This window comes from Hemiscyllium ocellatum, unplaced genomic scaffold (assembly GCF_020745735.1).
Source record: "Hemiscyllium ocellatum isolate sHemOce1 unplaced genomic scaffold, sHemOce1.pat.X.cur. scaffold_182_pat_ctg1, whole genome shotgun sequence".
Taxonomy (NCBI): domain Eukaryota; kingdom Metazoa; phylum Chordata; class Chondrichthyes; order Orectolobiformes; family Hemiscylliidae; genus Hemiscyllium; species Hemiscyllium ocellatum.
Genome location: NW_026867890.1, coordinates 362,481 through 378,301, shown reverse-complemented (window position 1 = coordinate 378,301; position 15,821 = coordinate 362,481). Strand labels below are relative to the sequence as shown.

At 41.6% G+C, this 15,821-nt stretch overlaps 1 long non-coding RNA gene across 1 annotated transcript in view; it reads right to left on the bottom strand.

The window, feature by feature from the left end:
* Nucleotides 1-1,574: 1,574 nt before the first annotated feature.
* The window catches only part of LOC132810737 (uncharacterized), an 89,463-nt gene continuing 75,216 nt past the window's right edge, over nt 1,575-15,821 (bottom strand). The window contains exon 3 of the long non-coding RNA XR_009643061.1: nt 1,575-1,646. This is a non-coding gene — a long non-coding RNA (uncharacterized LOC132810737). The remainder of the gene's footprint in view (nt 1,647-15,821) is intronic.

Below are 15,821 nucleotides of genomic sequence, written 5' to 3'. Positions count from 1 at the left end.
TCAATATTCACAATAATTGGGAGAGTGAACACTGCAATATCTTTCCATCAGTTGATGTACTGAGCCATAATTCCACTTTTATATCCCTTACTGGATTGATCAGTTATTAGATATTAGCAATAACTAAATTATTAATATGCTGTCAGTGAACTGAATATTAAAGAGAAATCTCACATTGCTGTTTGAATATACAATGTTCTAAAATAAACAGTAATTATTGGTGAAATGTCATTAGATATCTCTGAATCGATGAGGCTATGGTTACTTTGATTGTTGAAATGAGTGGCATTCAGATATTTCCAATGAGCATGGGATGGAATATCGCTCTTTTTGGTATAGACGTAAAAAAAAAGTTTTATTGGAGTATTGGAAATAAGAAATATAGGATTAAATTATGATGTGCATCTCACCTTACCGAATATTTTCAAGTTTTCTCAAAGGTTTCTAGTCCAATCATCAGTTTAAAAGGGGTCATTTTGGTTCAGCAGATCAGTAACTGCAAACATTTTCAACACATCTCCATCAAAGCTGATAATTCAGAAAAAAATACCAAAGCAATACCAAATGATAAAATATATCTTTAGATTAGAGTCAAGTTCATTCTCTACTTATTTTATTCCTATTTTTGATACCAGTGACTAAATATTGATTAGATTATATGTCACATGTGTTAGACATGAGTTTTCTCTCAAAGATCTGTGCAACACAGGAATGGGCCCTTTGGCCCATAATGTTGTGCGGAACATCATGCAAAATAAACTCACCCCTTCGGTCTACCCTTGGTCCATATCCTTCCAAATTATCTAAATTAACATTTAAAAAGCCCTAATGTATCTGCTTCTACCACCAACCCTGGAAGTTCATTCCAGACACCTATCACTCCCTTTGTAAAAAACAAATTGCCCCTCACATGCCCCTTGAACTGTCTCCCCTAACCTTAAACGCATGTCACATACTTTTGACGTTTCAACTCTGGGAAAACCATTTTGACTGTCAACCCTATTTACGTATCCCCTGATTGTATAGACTTGCATCAATTCTTCCTCCATCCTCCGCCACTCCACAAAAAAGCAACCTGAGTTTTTCTCACGTCTCCAAATCCAGGCAGCATCCTGGTAAATGCCCTCTGTACCCTCTCCAAAGCCTCCATACCCGTCCTATAATGTGGCGAATAGGAGTGAATACAATACTTTAAGTATGCCTTAACCAAAGTCTTATAAAGTTGCAACATGCCATCCTGACTCTTGTAACCAGTTCCCTGACCAATAAAGGCAAGCATGCCATTTGCCTTCCTGACCACCCTATCTACTTGCATGGTCACTTTCAGGGAGCCATGGTCTTGAACGCCAAGATCCCTTTGAACAACAAAGCTGTTCAGGGTCCTGCCATTATCTACTTTTCCTTAATATTTGAGCTCCCAAAGTGAAACACCTCACAGTTGTATGGATTAAACTTTGCCTTTAATTTCTCTGCCCATATCTGCAATTTATCTTTTTCCTGCTTCATTCTTTGACAACCCTCTACATTATCCACAACTGCACTGAACTTTGTATCATCTGCAAACTTATTAACTCACCTAATTAGATTTTAATCCATGTCACTTATATATATTTGTCCCGCAAACAGAAGGGTTCCAGTGCAGATCCCTGTGGGAAAAAGACAGAAAATAAGGAAAATGCAGAATTCTTGAATAAATGAGGTTTCTTTCAATGACAAAACTATTCTGATGAATAATCTCTGAAGGTGTGATTTTTGTTTTGAAATTAACCCAATATTTTAATTCTCAGTTTACTGATCTTATTGAATATCTAGTACAAACTGCTGTGAAAATATTGAATCGTTTTAAGTGTTTAGTTCCAACATTAATTATTCTTTAATTGTAATTTCAATTATCACACCATCATGAGAGTTGAATCTATTATTTCTTAGTGCCAGTATCATGATGAAATATTTACACTCGTTTCAGGTCAACACACCTGCAATCAAGCAAAGTTTTCTCACCCAACACTCATAGTAACTATCTCATTCTCTTTCATTTGAATTCTCATTTTAATTAAATGATCATTAATCAGTCTTATCAATTAAGAGATGACTAACTAGTTTTCACATCAATATTTCAGTTCTTTCCAACATATTGTACAATTACATTGCAGTAAGGGTTTCTCATCATTCTTAAATTTGTTATCAGCTATTTTTGTGTCTGATTTCCAGTATCCACAGTTTTTTGCGTCCTTGTATTAATTGTATTTCATTTCAATGCTAACATTTCTATATTTCTAATTATTACAATAAGAGCTAAGTATTTTTCATGTTAAACATTGTATTAATTTCACGTGTTTCTTGTGTATACAAACCAGAATTAACAAATGTTTGCTCTATTCTTTTACAATAAATCTTGAATTCTTAGAAATCACAATTTTGTGAAAATGAGGGAAATTATCTTTCGATTAATAGTCACATTGAATGACTAATGCTTTACTTCCAAGTCATGAGCATTACAAAGCAGTTTAATTTTGAGTACATAAATGACTGCTTCAAACATATTTAATTACTTGATTATCATGAGATTTATATCTGTTTAAGATCATTGTCGCTTCGTTCCAACATTTTTATGAATTACTAATTCCTTTTATCAGTCCATTACACACTGGAATTGTCGAATACAACCCGGTCTGATTATCACAATAAATATTCGAGCAGTTTTCCCTGTGAGTAACCATCGTAAGTGCTTGGCTCTCTCTCTCTTATTCCTGATGAAGGGCTTATGCTCGAAACGTCGAATTCTCTATTCCTGAGATGCTGCCTGGCCTGCTGTGCTTTGACCAGCAACACATTTGCAGCTGTGATCTCCAGCATCTGCAGACCTCATTTTTTACTCGAAGATTTTAACCTACTGCGAATCCTCTTACAAGGATGCCTTCCTTGAAGAAGCTCTCTTCCTCCCTCTACAAGGATTTCAGTGAGTCCCTCTCTCACTGCACCCCCCAGGTCATCTCCTTCCACCTATCCCACCTCCATCGCCCCTCCCCCTAGTCCCTCCTCCCTACCTTTTATCTTAGCCTGCTTGGCTCTCTCTCTCTTATTCCTGATGAAGGGCTTATGCTCGAAACGTCGAATTCTCTATTCCTGAGATGCTGCCTGGCCTGCTGTGCTTTGACCAGCAACACATTTGCAGCTGTGATTATAGTCCTGCCCTTCTTGCATAGGAACATTATGTAGGGCTCTGGTCATGTCTGTACTGAAAGACCAGGAGGTATGGATTCAATTCTAAACTTCAACAGAGATGTGTCAAAGCACATCAGAGTTGATTAGAAAATATCTAAGTGTCTACTGAATTATTTTTCAATCCAACATTTTCTCAACTTGTATCCGTTGTTCATTGTAATGTTCACAATATCTTGAATTTATTTGCTTCCGTTCACTGACTAAACTATGAATGTTATTATGCTGCTTCTAAGTACCTCTCAACTTTTAATAACTTTGCAGTCATAAAGATTCTACAGTGTAAATTACATTTAAGGTAAGGGGAAACGATTTAAAAGGGATCTGAGGGGCAACTTTTTTCACAAAGTGTGTTTGGCTCACACGGAATGAGATGTGAGAGGAAAGGCGTTGGCTGGTACAATTATAACATCTAAAAGACTTTTGGACAGTTACATGGATAGAAAACGTCCAGAAGAATATGGAACAAACACAGGAAAATGGGGCTAGTTTAGTTTAGGGAACCTGGCCGGGCTGCCTGAATGGCCTGTTTCCGTGCTGTACCAAGCTAGCATAGTACAATTCAAACTTGACTGCGATGGGTAAAGGAGGGAACAAACGGGTGTTGATTCGATTTTGCGTCCATAAAAAAGTGACATGAATTTTAAATAATTTTGTCACAAGAAATAGTTCACTCTTATTGTGATCAGAAATACAATGAATGTGAGCATTGAAGTCAAATATAATTAAAACAATTCAACTGTGTTTATATGGTTAAAATAAAAATTGATATTCACAATCATTGTGAGTTTGTACACTGCCATATCTTCACATTACTTCATGTACTGAGCCATTATTGCATTTACTGAACATAAATATACCCCCGACTGAACGGAAAAATAATTAGATGTTAGCAACACTTAAATTTCCAAAATCTATCAGTGCACCGTGAAGAAGGAGAAATTGATGTAATTTTATCCTGATCGATGATCCAACATTTGTGTCTGAATCAGGAAGAGAGTAAGGAGATAACCAAAGTGAATATCAGAGTGACCACAAGATACAGTCCATGACATTTGATAGAAAAAGGAATTTGCATAATTCCATGGTTATTGAACGTTAATAATTAATTCCCTCCGCAGCTACTGAAACAGTCCAAGTCCAAGTACAACAAGATCTGGACAATATCCAGGTTTGGGCTGACAAGGGGCAAGTAACATACATCCCACACAAATGCAGGCAATGATCATCACATATAAGAAATAATCTAACCACCATCCCTTGACATTCGCTGGTATTGCCATCATTGAACACCCACGATCAACATCCTGGGAATAATCATTGATCAGAAACTGAATTGGTGTCAGCACATAAACACGGTGGCTACAAGAGTAATATGTTGGAAAGAACTGAAATATTGATGTGAAAACTAGCTAGATGGAAAGACAACTATCTTCAAGTTCCCCGATAAGGTACTAATCACCCTGAATTGGAAATATATAGCTGTTCCTTCACTGTCGCTGGGTCAAAATCCTGGAAATCCCCACCCCAAGGTATTACATAGAACATAGAAAAATACAGCACAGTACAGGCCCTTCGGCCCTTGATGTTGCGCCTACCAAAGCCTACCTAACCTACACTCGCCCAATAACCTCCATATGCTTATCCAATGCCCGCTTAAATGACCATAAAGAGGGAGAGTCCACCACTGCTACTGGCAGGGCATTCCATGAACTCACAACCCACTGAGTAAAGAATCTACCCCTAACATCTGTCCTATACCTACCACCCCTTAATTTAAAGCTGTGTCCCCTAGTAACAGCTGACTCCATTAGCGGAAAAAGGTTCTCACTGTCAACCCTATCTAAACCCCTAATCATCTTGTACACCTCTATCATATCTCCCCTAAACCTTCTTTTCTCCAATGAGAACAGACCCAAGTGCCTCAGCCTTTCCTCACAGTTTTGTGCTGTATACCCACAGCAGGTAGAATGCAGCGGCTCAAGAAGACAGCTCACCACCAATGTCTCAAGGGCAACTAGGGACGGGCAATAAATGCTGGGCCCAGCCAGTAACACCCACATCACATCAAATAAATATTATTATAATGTCTGCAAGATCAAAACAGCTCCACGCTGTCCTTGCTGCAATCTCTGCCCCTTATTGAAAAAGATAAAAGAATCTGACATTGCTCAACTTTCTCATCAAAACCAAGTACAGTATTCACCCCAGCCCTCTCTTATATGAACCAGCAGCATTTCCACCACCAACCGTAGATCCTCTTAAAATATTTTGTCAGTAACTTTTAATTAACTGGTTACTACAATTACAATGCAATCTGTACAAACAGACCAAATACCTTTTATGCAACAACAAATTTTCTAACGACTTTTCTCGATCTCTGTCATTCTTTTTAGTTCGATGAGGTAGGGAGGGATGGAAACACGACAGTGATGTAAGATATATGTAATACAGTGAGACAGGAAAGCTAGTATGGCTCATGTTGACTCTTAGACCCCACACAGTGAAGCAACACATTCACTGCATAATAAACATAACATAACATTTCAACCCCACTCACACCCGGCGTGACAGAAATAAAATGTGGATCGGTTGGACAGGATAGGTTTGTTACAGTTAGAGTTTGGGAGAGTGAGGGGTGACATGACTGAAGTATCTAACATCCTGAATGGTTTGAAAAGGTGGATGTGGAAAGGATGTTTCCACGTGTGGGTCATTCCTGAACTAGAGGGAACTGCTTTAAAATTGGGTTCACCCTTTCAGGACAGCGATGATGATATTTGTTTCCCATCAGAGGGCTGTGCAAATTTGGAACTCTCTGCCCCAGAAGGTGGGCTCACTGAGTATTTTAAGACACAAATTGATAGATTCTTGTTAAGGGACGTTGGCGGAAGATGGAATACAAATCACAAACAGATCAGGCCTGGTCTTATTGAATGGTGGAGCAGGCTCGAGGGGCCGAATGGTCACCTTCTGCTTCTCTCACACATGATCCCCGGACTGAGAGCTTTGTTTCAAATTCATTCACTGGGATGTAGGTGCCACTGGCTGAGGGCAGCATTATTCCCCAGAGGGCAAATAAGAGCCAACCACATTGCTGTGGGTCAGGAGTCACATGTAGGCCAGACCAGGTCAGGATGGCAGCTTCCTTCCCTAAAGGACACCAGTGATCCAGATGGGTTTTTCCTGACAATCGAGAATAATTTCATCAATAGACTCATAATTCTAGATGATTATTAAATTCAAGTTCCACATCTGCCGTGGTGGGATTCGAATGAGGGACCCCAGAATATTCACTGGGTCTCTGCATTAACAGTTCAGCAATGATACCACAGGACTGTTCCCGAGCTACAAAGGGTGGGAACCAAAACCTTGATCAAATTGGGAGAATTAAGGAGCGTTGAAGGGAATGGGGGAAGAGAATGACCAAGTTTAGGTTCAAGGCAACTGAAACTAAAGCCACAAACAGGGAGGAGAATTAAAAAAGAAACTCTCACACAGCTGGAATTGGATAAGTGCAGATACCCCAGGGAGGTGTGGAACTACACAGGGAGGACAGGGTGAAGGCACGGGTAGGTTTAAAAGCAGTGAACCAAATTTTGAAAATATCTTTCTGAACATAATATGGATCAGGTTAAAACTGAGATAGGTGTCTGACACAACTTGCTGCAAGGACACAGACAGTAGAATCTGAAGTGACCATGAGGTAATGGAGGTAGAATGTGGGAGACAAGCTGGGACTGTATTCGAATAGTCATGGTGAGAGGGAACAAATGCTGGATACAGGGTTTCAGCAGCTGACGGACTGACGCTGAGGTGAGCCATCGGAAACTGAGCAAGTGACCACCATCTAATAGGACAGAGAAACTGATCCCTCAGCCTGAAACTGACTGACCACGTGGCTGTCAGTGACTCCAACACAAGTGAATGGAAACATTGCTCAGAGCCTGTTTCTGTAACATTCTACACAACCAGGAAATAAAAAGCGAAGAATGAGCTGAAAACATGGCCCTGCTCTGTTAGAGTCTAAACTATTCAATGTTCAGTTACTGAACGTTATTGATTCACAGAATATTCTAACCTGCACAATCACAGTAAAAGGGGAAAGTAAACAACATTCTTGGTAAAGACATAATGAAACAACTGCTTGTATAAAACAGCTGAGAACAAAGGGGCTGAAACCTCCACAAACTGACAAACACAGATACCATCGGTTTATAGATAGACAATGAAATTCTTCAGAAAAACCCTTCCCTGCCGATGGTGTGTGAACTGCCACTTATTTCCTTTGAAAAGAGTCTCTGTTTCCCCTCAGAAAAGCAGGTGTGTCGCACACTTACAGACTGACTTACAGACAAAGGAAACCTGATCTGAGACTCGCAGGTTAATGAAGCTATTAGTGACAGTCCATTGCACACAACAAGAGCTTAGACCACAACAGATTCTAGTGAAACCAACAATGCAATGGAAAAGGTGAATTAGTCTTTATAATCATGCAGCCTCTCTCAATCAAATAATCCTAGTCAACTTCCAAACATTTTAAAACTATTAATACCAATGTATACATATTTATTTCCTTCCCTAATTTCCTCTAAAAATATATCTAATTATTGTCTTCAAAGTACATTTTAAATGGTCAATTCATAATCACAATTCATTTCCAATTATTCTTAGAGCAAAACAACTTGCAAACTAAAATAGTTTTCATGTCAGTAATGACACTGGAAACTTTGTTATGTAGTTTAACCATATTTCCAAATATAGTTTTGGTTTATTATTGCAGTGAAGCTAAAATTAAAGTCTATTGATTTTCTCTGATATCCTTCCATTATTTTATTCCCTAATAACAATGCCCATGGTGTAATGGGTGACAAGCATTAAAATAAAATTGAATTTTCAATGCAAGAACTGGTACAAATGATCACATATTATCCAGTTCATTCATTGTCGTTGACGTTAAGAGTTATTTTCCCTGTGTGATCAAGTTAAATTCACTTAAATAATCACAGTACAATTCTCACCTCTATAGATCTGTAAAGTGAATGTCAAGTTATAAATATTTCAAGTAAAACCAAATTCACATTTTGTTCTGTTTTATTCCAGGAACGGTGGAATGTGTTACATTATTATGGGAAACAGGAACAAGTGAAGGTGGTGACTCTCAGACGTGAGGCCTGAAAGCTAAAGGCCAGCTGGTAGTTACAGTGGGGGATGTACCTACTGCCCCGCTCTCCTCAGAAGGCAGTGAGGATGGTGACACTGGGTAGAACAGGTTAGATGATGAAGCGCCCACGTATCAACAGAGGGACGGCAATGGGTGGGATGACCCACCGCCCTGTAAATCCCAGAAGGCCGTGTCCATGGCACTGCTGGGCATCAAAGCTCAACGTGGCTAGACAGTAGGGAGCAACAAAAGGAACTGACAGAAACCAAACCTGAACTGTTTACCCGGCTGAACGACAGGTGTTGGTGAATGAACACCCAGCCTGATAGAGAAATGGTAATAATGGGCCTTATTGAGACAATATGGATGAAGTAGTTGAGGTACACAGTCTCACCGAAGATGGTGTCAGCCAAGATCTCTCAGGCCAAGATTTCCTGATGTGTACAGCAGAAACTGTCCCTGCAATGTGAGGGTGGGGGTGTGAGCCGGTCCCCCCCCCCCCAACCCCAGTGCACAGCTGACCAGTACCTCCAGGCATTTACAGATATTACAGGGACACACTGGGGAGGAGACAGGCTGAATGGTCTAAAATAACCTTGGTGTCTCAGGGACCTAAGGGTAATATCGAGGATCATACAGAGAGGAAGCCTGAGGTGTGTAAGGAACACGGGGGATTACCAAACCCCAAACTGTGATGATGAAATAGGTTTGATGTGTTTAAAAGATGACATGGGACCCTATTTAACTGTAATTATAAACATGGGACTCCCAGTGGGAGATAATTCTAACCACCTTCTGAATTGGGTCATGAGAGCTGAGGCAAACGCAGAAACACAGAGGAATAGCTTCAGTACAGGGAGGGGAACCAGACCCACAATGGTACAAGGGAAGCAGGAAATGGCACATAGCCAAGGAACGTAGGCAGAGAGAGGGAGGTAGATGTTCACATTGTGTGGCCTGTGTTCACGTAGGCACATGCATAGCTTATGAATATTTATTGATGCTGTGTTTGCTGTATTAATAAATATTAATACAGGAGCAGCTATATCAGTTACCGATATGGATTTGCTCCCACCCTGTCAATTACTAAAATGAGAGCAGTTGGAGAGGGAATCGAGGAAGCTGGATGAAATAAACCGATGCAGATCACCGATATGGCAAAATATACTCAGATATGGGAGTGTGAAACTGAGGAAGGGAACATTCTGGGAGTAGCCATTTTAGAACAGTTAGGAGCAACTAGTGATGTAGAAACCCGAACTGTAATATGGGAACAACCTGGCCAGGCCCGGGACAGGAAGCAAAGGAGAGGCGACATCTCCAGGGTAGATACCTTGCAGAGAGACTGGAACAGTCAGAGAATCTGGGGAGTTATAGCTAGGACCCAAACAGCAGTGTGGGGAACTCAAACAGGAATGTGCGTTATTATCTGTAGATCCTGTAAAGATCGAGGGCCCTCTCACTCCCCACACAAACAGGATCCCATTAAAGCTGGGGCTGAGGAGGCAGTCATTGTGACAGTAACAGATTGAGAGAAGCAGGGAACAGTCAGACCGACAGTATCCCAGACTAATTCACTGAATCCAGACGGCTCATCCCATCTCACTATTGATTATACCTCCCTCAGTAAATCCGCCACTAAAGAGTATCCTACAGTAGCGAACCACACCACTGTATTTAATGGATTGAAATCGCAACAGGATATAGTCTCAGCCCTTGATATTGTGAATGGGTTCTGGTCCATAATGGCAGAATAAACTGATGTTTACTATCAAAGGAAAACAGTACACCTGGATCCAGTTATCTCAGGGATCCCATAATATTCCAGTATATCCCACCGATATATGGCTGATGGAGTTAGTCTATTTAATCTTACCAACACCTCATTACCTCAGTTGGTGAGAAAGAACATATCCAAATATTAAACATAGTATTGTGTCAGTTCAGGCAGGCCGGGCTTAAAATTAACCCACAGAGAGTGCAACTGGGAAGGTAAGTAGAGGCGTACCTGGGACATCATATCAGGGAGATCAAATCAGGAAGGCAGAGGGGATAATCCCATTGGAACGAAAGGCCATGATTTTAAAACTATCCATCTGCACATCGCGAAGGGGTAAGGCAAACTTTAGATTGTTTAATTATTGGAGGCCTTTTGTGGAGGCCAGAATTGGCAGAACCATCACAAGCCCTGACAGAAGCACTGGCATGAGCCAGGGGTCAGGGAGTCAGCATATTCACAGACAGTCAGCATGCCTTTGGTATCGTTCATGACCATGTGTTGGTCTGGGCTCGGTGAGGGTACATCACCTTGTCTGGGGGCCACATAGAGCATGAGGAACCCGTCAGAGAGTTAGTGGAAGCAGCTGACTTTCCCAGTGAAGCAGCAATAATGAAGATTAGAGCTCACAGGGAAGTAGAAACCCCACACCAACGGGGCAGTGAGTATGTGGCTAAGGCAGGTAAAATACTGACTGAAACAGTGCAGACATTTGAGGAGATGGCAGTGGCAGGAGCTGCAGAAGTGAGAGAGGAAGGTTGAAAGATATTCCCAGAAACAGTCCCACAACAGGAGAAACAGGAATAGGAAAAGGGTGGGGCAGTAATAGGACAAGACAGAGTCTGGATGATCCAGCAGTGCCACCACACTGTAAAAGACAAACATTATTAAAAACATATCATGGGTCAGCCCATATTGGGCAGGATACAATGCAATATCAGATGCTCCGCTACAGGGGGAGGCCTGGATCAGGGAGAGATACAGCAGCTTTTTGTTGAAGGGGTGTAGTTTTGTACACGCTATATGAGCCAGGGAAAGCAATCAGGATAAAATGGAGGCACAGCAGGGACCTAGGGACCCATGGGAACAATTACAGATTTTACATACACCCCCATCCCAATCTCAGGGAAGGAAATCCTGCTGGGTCTTAATAAACCGGTTTACGCAGTGGGTGGAAGCATTCCACTGCAGATTCTGACCAAGGGACACATGTTACAGGGAACGTAGTTAAACAGCTCTGTGGCCTGTTTGGTACTGAACAGAAACCCCATCTCCCATCCCACCCCCAGAGCTCAGGGACAGCAGAAGGAATGAAGCAGACACTGAAAGCTAGTCTGACTAAGGCCCTCCCAGAGACAGGCAGAGATGGGTTAGAGTACTCCCCACCATCCTAATTAAATTACCATCAACTCCAGCAAAGGGAACAAGGCAGTCCCCCTTTGAATTAGTGACCAGACGGACTACGCAGGTGCCACAGGGTGTGGCAGTGGGAGTGCCCGAGATGTCCAATGGCAAGGATAGCGTTAAACAATTCTTGAATGAACTGGCAAAGCAACTGCATGAGCTGAGATGGGAAGTTGCAGAGGGACAGCGAATCAGAAACTGGGAAAGGGAGCACAGAAATATCCGAGTTGACATTCCAAACCCAGGAGATCAGGTTGGGAGAAAATATTACCGGAAAGCATGAAGGAAACCCAGCCTTACTTGGCTGGGGAAGCCACAGAGTTCTCGAGAGGGAACTCTCCCATCATGCTTAAGTAAGGAGCGCTGAATAAAGGTCACCACGCTGCTAAACTCAGGCTCCTCTTTGATACTTCTCCCAGCAACAGTTGTGCAGGGACATGTTGCTGGCTGGAGGTCTGTGGCCAGTGCCTCTGTTCCACAAGGATCAGAACTGGGACATCTGTTGTTTGCAACATATATCAGTGATTAGCAAGAAAATGTAAACAACTGAATTAGCAAGTTTGTAGATGGTACAATTGATGAAGCTGTGAACAGTGAAGAATGTTGTCAAAGGACACAGCAAGAAAGATCAGTTAGAAGGTTATACGGAGAAAATACAGATATATCTGATTTGGACAAATGTGTGGTGATGCATTTTGGGAGGCACATTGCAAGAGGAATGTATACACTAAACGGAAGGGCCCTGAGCAGCATTGATATACAGAGGGATCTTCAGGTGCACGTTCACAGCTCCCTGAAAGTGGTGAAGGAGGTGGATGGCAGGCTTGCCTTCTTCTGTCAGGGGAGTGAATATAAAACTGTAATTAGGCCACCTTTGGGGTATTGTGTGCCGTTTTGATCACCACATAAGGAGGGTGTGGAGGCTTTGGAGAGGTTGAAAACAGGTTTACCAGGATGTTGTCTGGATTGGGAGAGGTTGGAACATCTTGGGTTGTTGTCACTAGAAAGTCAGTGGCTGCGGGGTGAACCAAGAGGCACAGAGTGAATAATCTGACTCTTTTTCCAAGGTGGAAACGACAAATTCTAGAGGCCGTAGGTTTAAGGGGAGAGGGGGGACGTTTAAAGGAAATGAAAACCAAAACAACTGCAGATGCTGTAAACCAGAAACAAAAACATTTTTGTGAAAAGTTCAGCAGGTCTAGCAGCATCTGTGAAGAGAAATCAGCGATAACGTTTCTGAGGAAGGGTGACCAGACCCGAAACATTAACTGATTTTTCTTCACAGATGCTGCATGACCTGCTGAGCATTTCCAACAACATCTGTGCAAGTTCAAAGGGAGGTTGTATCAGGCAAGTTTCTCATGCAGAAGGTGGTCAGTGACTAGAATGTACTTGCCTGAGAGATGGTAAAAGCAGGAACAATCACAATGTTTATGAGGCATTTGGGCAGACACATAAGCAGGCATGGGTTGGCAGGGATATGGATCATATACAGGGAGATGGAATTAGTTTGGAATGGCATCATGATCTGTACAGACATAGTGGGCCGATTATCGCAGTGCTGTCCGGTTCTGTTTTCCGGGGGTAGAATGTATGGAGTGAGAGATAATATTTTGAGTGGAATATGTCTCTTCTTCAGAATACATAGGAAGTTGATGCATTTTGAGAGAAGCAATGTAGAAAGGGAATATATATTTGATTGGAACAGACACAGGGAGCAGGACAGCAGGATGGGGGACAATGTGTACAAATCATTAAAGGAGAGAGAACATAAAGTGTTTTGAGTAAACGTATAGGATACTGGGCTTCATTAATAGAGCGAATGATAACAAACTCATGGAAAAGATGCTGACCATTGACAAAGCTCTAGTTAGGTCACAATCAATCATTGCATCCAATTCTGATCAACAGATTCCTGGTCAGAATGGGGAAGTTAAAATACCACAGAGGGGCCAGTTCCATACTTTGCTTTCTTTCAGGATGCATTGGCGACTCAAGGGTTAAACATTCTCCTGCCAAAGGACTTACTGCTGCATTGTAAGAGTACGAGGCCTGTACTCTTACAATACAGACAGAACACCTCAGTAGGGGGAGGCGGACTGTACCTTCGAAATAGAACATATTGCAGCCACACGTGGATTCCCCTGTAACCCCAGACAGAGGGATTTGTCCTTTCCAGACAAGACTGAGAGCCCTGGGCACAACCCTGTGAAACTGCCTCCCGCTCCCATTGTCTTACCTCCCCTCCATATTAGCATAGGTAACTGAATTCCCCATTTACTGAAGGAAGAACCCTTCTGCCTTAATCTCTTCCCATCAACACATAATCATGAGCAATACGATAATCAGTTTCTGTAATCCATTCACACTTTATCACAGGACGTCACCATTCATCAAGCTTTGTAAGGCCATAATCACCTACTTTAAACTATGTAATGGCAATCGCCCATGTGACTGATATGTCTTTGTCTAATTCCTATTAAATATACTGTCTCTATGGGTAAGGCAGAGATTCATGAAGAACAGTCTCTGCAAGTAGACACTCAGCTACTTTAGAGACACTTTGAAACTCTCGCTGGCTGCACAATAATAAAGCTACTGCTGTTGTGCAGAAAACTTGTCTCGTCTGGATTTGTGGAACAAAATAAGCACCAACAATGAAGGATATGAGTGATCTTCAGAGTGTGGAGTACAGATTACTGGAGAGGTTCACGATGAAGAAAATGCAGTCACTGAATTGATTTGAAGAAATTTGTATTTTCTTTGAAGTAAACAAGTTGAATATATTTTTGATAGAGCTGTATAAGATTATAACATGTCTAGGTATAGCAGTCAAAAATATCTGTATTCGATAGGTGATCGCACAAGAATTAAGATCAGATGTAAAGTTTTGATACAGCGGGAGATGAGCAAGTGTTTCTGCTGACTGTATTGTTTGGAAATATGCAGAACATGCTGCCTATTATGGTGGTGCAAGCAGAGAAGATGAATGATTGATAAAAACAAATAGATCAGATCCGAGGGAAATAAAATTGCAGAGTTTGTGTGGACGTATGGGGAATGAGAATATGGGATTCTGCTACAGTGCGCCAGCTTGGATTTGATGGGCCTCTCTCTGTGCTATAATGCATTTTGTGGACTTGCTTTACTTGCTCTGGTCACCGATTAAATTGTCATTGAGGTAAATCTGCTCAGTGTTCCTACTCAGTCTAACACAGGCTGTCCTTCCTCAGCAGGAGATAATGTTTTACTGCTTTATACTGGGTTCTGGGAGGGGGAGGGGTGGTGGGTGGGGTGCGTAATGGTGTGTATAACAGTCTGCCAGCACTTATCTGAAATCAAAACACTAGTGCAGCCACACTAGGGACAGACTCTGGAAATGTGGGGAATGCCAGAAGGGAATTCTTTACCCATTCCCATCTGGAAACGGGCCAAACCAGACAGTGTGAGGAGAAGCTGTACACCTGCTCTGTGTGTGTGTGTGTGTGTGTGTGTGGGGGGGGGGGGGGGTGAGAGGAGGGGAAGGGATTCACTCAGGCATCCATCCTGCTGAGACACCAATGAATTTACTTATAACCACAAGTTGAAGGACTTTTTTTTTCTCTTTTCACACCAAGTAATGAACAATGGTATTGCCAGTCCATAAATTTTTTGCATATACAGAACTTAGCTTTGGAAATGTTCACAGCAGTGTTGAACATGTACAGATTCACACTGGGTAGAGACTTTTATTTTCCTTTATTCATTCACAGGATGAAGGTATCGCTGGCCCGGCAGCATTTCCTGCCCATCCCTAATTGCCCAGAGGGCAGGTATGAATCAACCCCATTGCTGTTTATATTGATATTAATGAACATGAATGTCAGACTAGATTAATTATCATCAAACTCAAATCCATTTGATATTCATATATTTACAATTAGTTTTCAATTCACCAAATGTAGCTGAAGGGAGTAATCTTCAAGTGATTCTAACAGAGAAGATACCTGAATACTTGTTCAGCAAATTAAAGCCTGTTGTGTTTAGATAGTAATAATTTTAAAAAGGTGACTTGAGAATAATGGAAGAAGTTGATTGTTGAGTAACTGATAATCTTGTTTTAATCTGGAGTTAATTTAGGATTAGTTAGCAAATGGTAGGGAATCCCAGCCCCATGAAGTGCATATCCAGTTCCATGTGGGAAAACCAGGACACTTCTTGTATCAGCGACAACTACAAGAACACGGAGGTGACACTGGAAATGTCAGGAACACG